The sequence below is a fragment of the Octodon degus genome, unplaced genomic scaffold (assembly GCF_000260255.1).
Source record: "Octodon degus isolate 3935 unplaced genomic scaffold, OctDeg1.0 scaffold00026, whole genome shotgun sequence".
NCBI classification, from domain to species: Eukaryota; Metazoa; Chordata; class Mammalia; order Rodentia; family Octodontidae; genus Octodon; species Octodon degus.
The window spans coordinates 10,959,377-10,964,895 of record NW_004524602.1 but is presented as its reverse complement, the minus strand read 5'-3'; the positions used below and the strand labels follow the sequence as shown (position 1 = coordinate 10,964,895).

At 47.9% G+C, this 5,519-nt stretch overlaps 1 protein-coding gene across 1 annotated transcript in view; it reads right to left on the bottom strand.

Annotated features, from left to right (window-relative positions):
* Pdcd7 (programmed cell death 7) overlaps positions 1–5,519 on the bottom strand; it is a 14,539-nt gene that overhangs the window by 5,822 nt on the left and 3,198 nt on the right. The gene's annotated exons all lie outside the window — the stretch shown is intronic.

Sequence of the window (5,519 nt, the reverse complement as noted above, 5' to 3'; positions counted from 1 at the left end):
ACTGAGCTAAGGGGCAGGCCCCCCTGAGAAGAGTTTAAAGAAAACAGACTTTCTTGCCAAAGCATTTTAATACCTGACACAAGGAATTTTTTAAAACCTAATTATCCTACTATAATCAACCATTGATTCCCCATGTTTCCTTTAAGTCCTTCTGCCCGCCTGCCCTCCCCGCACCTCTTTGGTTTTTGAGATGAGATCTCACTATGTAGTTCAAGCTGGCCTTGAACTCACCATGTAGTCCAGGCTGGTGAACTCACTGCAATCCTCCTGCCTCAGCCTCCTGTGATTACAGGCGTGCTCCACCTGCCCGACATTTGGCCCACATTTAACAAGTACGTATGTCACTTTTACGTCTCCATGCCCAATCTCCGCATTCCACTCCAGTCTTCACAGTTAATGTCTCTATCCAATTTCAACAAAGCAATGCACCCATAGTGTAATTAACAAGCTTCCTACTCCTGGGCCCTCTGGCCTCCCCAACACCCTGTTATGATACAACGCCAGGGAATACTCTTGGGGATGTTATTTTTCCCTCCTATGCATAATTTCTATAAAGTAAATTCTCAAGGGGAAACATTTATGGTTCACTTTCAAGATTACCAAAATGAGCAATAAACTGCTTCCAAAAAAGCTACACATTTCCTCAGTGACCTAACAATTGTCACCAAGATAAATAATAATTATTTCTTTGCTGAATGAATAATCTAAACAGGGCTTTATAATTTACGTAGCCACCTCTGAAGTATGATCTGCCAGCTTTGAACACTAAAATTTTAATTCTGGCTATTAAGTGGCCTACAATAATTGTTCCTCAAGTTTAGTAGTTCTGTTTCTTATAAGCTTTAATTTGGAAGAATGATTTTGTTTCCTCTCCAACTACTAACCATGTAGTTGTGGAATCTGCTGTCCTATTCCCCTTTCAAGGCTAACATTTCTCCAGATCATTTTCTTTTTTTGTGGGGGGGGAGGGGGCTGCCCCTTAGCTCAGTTCTTTAAGTGGCTGCTTTAACAAAGCAGTCAGGCTCAGGTTGCTGTGGTTCGATCCCCACATCTCCAGGCAGTCAAACCTGCCCTGAAGGCATTCGGAGCAAAAAAAACAAAAATCCTTTTTCTTTTTTTGCGGTACCAGAGATCGAATTCAGGACCTTGTGCATGCCATGCAGGAGCTTATGTCATGGAGCTATATCCTTGGGCCTCCAGATCATTTTCTTATCTCTTTGCTTGAACATATTTATACTCCTTCATTCGCAATCAAGAAAATGCTACAAATCAAATTTACCTTCTACTAAGTCACCAGGTTAACATTTTCCAAGTTGAAATGGAAACGCCACCATGTTGTTTTGTAGTAATTTAATGGTTTTCTTTCATTTCTATCATTGTCTGTAAAGGGCCACGTAGTAAATATTGTAGGTTTTACGTGTCATATAGTCTGCTGTCATTAAAATCTGCTGGTTTCGTAAAAGTGCAGCCCCCCCACCCCATGAGAGCCTCCGGGCCCTGGAGGAATGGTCGCCTGCCCCTTCTGTCCTGCTGGCTGTGCTCCACTCATCTCCCTGCTCAGGCATTCCCTAGTGACTCTCTGGTGACTCTGACAGTCCCTGGGAGACAGCACCCCCCGCCTCCTCCTGCCCCCAGACTGGCACGACCTCAGTTCCCCACTGCCGCCTCCTCCAGTCACCCCGGGGCCTGGTCTCCTCTGGACTTCAGTGATCAGAAAAAGCTTTCCACCTCTGCCATCCACACCCAGGAACCCACTTCTCTACCACTTTCCGCCCTCTCACGAGACTTCTCACCAGAACCTCCAGCCCCGGGATCGGCACTTCTGCCCTCTCCTTTGCTCCAGAGCTTGTGCTTGGCTCCATAAAACAAAACCTCAGCAGCTCCGTGCCCTGTGCTCCGTAGCCGTGGCACGTAAGTCCCTAGACTGTGGGACCTGGTGTCAGTACATGTGTCTCTCAGCTGCTCCAAAGCCCCTCCCAGCAAGCTGACCGTTACCCCTGCCTCCTGTTCCTTACTTCAACTTGTTGCTGCTCTCCCAAAAACCATCTGACCTACTTCCCCAAAATGCACTGGCAAGCAGGAAGCCCCTCAAACTCTGCCCCTGAGCACACCCACCCGCCTTCCTCCCATCCTTGCCTCTGTTTTCATGCCCAAGGAAGATGAGGCCTCCTTCACTCAGAGCAAGTCCTCCACCTTGGACCTGATCTCAGCACCTCCCAGATCTGGAGCCACCACTATCTGACGCTCCCCTCCTAAGCAGTCAAACACGCTCAAGTTCTCCCCTGGCCCTCACTCCCATAGCACCCTGTCATCAGCGTCCCCACCGCACACTTAGCCCAATACCGCTCTCATTCTCACTCCTGTTCTCCACAGCACGCTGTGGAGTTTCAGTACGCTGAATTCACTGCTTGTCTCATCTGCTTTCACCCTCTAACCTCTTCTGGTCTGGCCCAACTTCAACTCCCCTCCCCCACTGGAAAGCCCCTGGCACTGCTCCCTAATGACTGGCTGGGTACCTATTCCCACGGATGTCTCTTAGCCTTTATATTACTTGGTGGTAAAAAGAACAATAACTCAAAACACTTAGAGAATGTCTACATTGTACCAGGACTTTCCAGAGTCCTTTACTTGTTAGTCCCCTCAAGATGCACCAGGTGCTGTCATTACTCCCTTCTGCAGGGAAGGAATCCGGGGCAGAGACATTAAGTGATCTACCCAAGACTAAGCAATCACTCTGAGCACTTGCTCCTTCACAAGGAGGCAGGGAGCCCCCTTCTTCAAGGAGGCTATCTGTTCTCCAGTCTCTGACCTCTCTTGGTCCGCTTTGCGGCCTCTTCCTTACCCACCTTGATTCTGACATTCTCTAGGACTTTGCCTTTCTGGCCCTCTTCTCATGCCTACACCTTCCACAAGGTCTTTCTGGCTCAGGGCTGTGTGTCCATCCAGCCTGTGGCAGTCTCCACAAACCCGCACACCAGCCTGAACCAATCTTGCTCCACTGAAATGGTCTCAATGCACATTCAGTAGACCAGGCTCGAACCTGCAAGTCCTCGTGTAACTGCAGCTCCCACGTGCTGAGTCCCCAAGTTACACCTTTCCACATGCACACAGCCCCTCATAGTCACGACCTCCTGAGTTCATTTACTCTTCTCCCTCACTTAGTTCCCACCACCATGCAGGACGTAATAGCCTGCCCGTGTCTCCCTTCCCCTGGATGCTCGCCAGCTGTCCCTGCCCGGCCAGCAATGGGCTTTGTCATCACCTCACCCTCCGCGGAGCGGCTTTCCAGTATTTCTCCTAGCTTTAAGCAGAGGCGAGAACTCTAGCCTGGTCTCTGGCCTGGTCACAGTTTGGGAAGTGGCCCTGCTTACACCTCCCAGCCTACGTAAAGGTGCACCTTTAAGAGACAAGTCAGAAGGCTACTTGCTTGTAAATACACAATGCAACTAGCCGCTAGTAACCCAAGGATTGTACATTCAAGTCAACTCTTTAGAAGCTGCAATTAATGTCCAGAAACTTTCTCCTCCTTTTGGACTGAAGCAAGGAAGACATTTATACACAGAATGTATGTTGGTAAATTCACTTGGCAGAAGTGTACCAAGACTCACCTTATGGATGTATGGGTGGGGAGTTAGAGCAGCCTTCAGGCTGGGGACTTAGTTTAGTGGTAGACAGGACTTGCCTAGCACTCCTCAGGCTCTGGGTTCAAGTCCCAGCACTGGAAAAAAAAAAAAAAGTAGGCCTCATGTTTTGCTTTCTAATAAGAAAGAGAGAGGCAGATGCTGGCTAGTCTAGGACTTACAAGTGCTCTAAAAGAACAACAGTAACAACAGGGGAGTCATCTGATTTGGACCTGTGAGTGAGAGCTGGCTACTACTGCTACATGCTGAAGCCAAACAGCCAGTAAATGAGCCTACCTCATGACAACGGTCACATCCAACAAAATTTAAGGGTCTAAAAGAATTATTTGTATTTATATTTTAAACCACACAAGGAAAATCATTCAGCCCAGGAGTACTTACTCTCAATCTCGCTGGATAATGTCAAAGGCCCGGCAGCTAGGCAGTATGTGGGACGGGACTAGAAAGGTGCAAGTGTGAAAGACGGAGGAGACCACATCCACATTTGGTTTTGAGGGACAATGAGATCTTAACATAACAAAGTGAGACTGAGGCCCCTGAAATGAAAGCCTGAGACAGGCAAATGGAAAGCACAAGTGGGCAACTTCTGGAAAACCAGTGTGGCTGACACAAACTTCTGTGTAGAGGCTTGGGTACATGGCTAGGGTGTCCGGTACTCCCTCCATGGGCAAAAGGAGACCACTAAGGTCTCCTGAGTCTACAAGTGACAAGCAGCCGGGCATGGTGGCCAAGGCCTACAATCACAGCACTCTGGGATGCTGAGGCAGGAACATCACAAGTTTGAGCCAAGCCTGGGTAATTTCATGACTTAGCAAGACCCTGTTTCAAAATAAAAAATGAGCTGAGGATGTAGCTCAATGAGAAGGCTTTGGGATCCCCAGTACTGCAAAATGAATGAATGAATGAATGAATGAATGGTGTACGTAGTTACTCTACAGCTGTCCAATCATTCATATCTCTTCAAATAGCAATACATCAGGTTTCAAATGCACCAGAAGGAACAGTTAAGTTTCCAACCACTTTCTGGAACAGCAAGTAAGGACAGGAAATCTTCCACTTTGGCACATGGTAAAGTTGACCAGCCACAGCAAGACACCTGGAAAATGTGGCCAAGAATGCTTAGGCTGGACGCTGCCATGGCCTCCCACACCTGCCCCTGACACCTGCCCTCCTTTCCTTTAGCTAGATGGACTGAACCAAGGGCCTTTGCACCCAGGTACATCTCCAGCCCTTTAAATTGTTACACTACCCAGGCTGGTCGCAAACTTGCAATCCTGCCTCTGGCTTTGCATTACAAATGCTAGGAGCATGTTCTACCACACCTGGCTATGCCTTTCTTTTCAATTTTGGCCACCCAGTGCTAAACAACTTCTTAAGCTTCCTATTTCAAAAGTTTTAAGTTACTGCTGACAAGCCCAATTATTCTAAGAGGCCCAGGAGGGCATAATAGTGCACACCTGTAATCCCAGTACTTAGGAAGGCCAGGAAGGAAGGCAGCAACAAATTCAAGGCCAGTCTGAGCCACACAATGAGCTCTAGGCCGGTCTGAACAACAGCGAAACCCTGTCTCAAAAAAACAAAACAGGGCTGGTGAGATGGCTCAGTGGTCTAAAGCACCTACTTGGAACAAGCTTGGCGAAGCACAGGGACCACGGTTCGATCCCCCAGCACCACATGCCAGCCAGCCCTGCCCCCTGGTGGGCTGAGCTGGCCACACACACAAAATAAATAAATAAATAAAATCTTTAAAAAAACAAAACAAAACAAAACAAAAAAATGGCGTGCCAAATACTTTCTTTAAAATATATTTGGGGGGCTGGAGAGATGGCTCAGTGGTCTAAAGCACCTACTTAGAACAAGCTTGGCAAAGCATCAGGG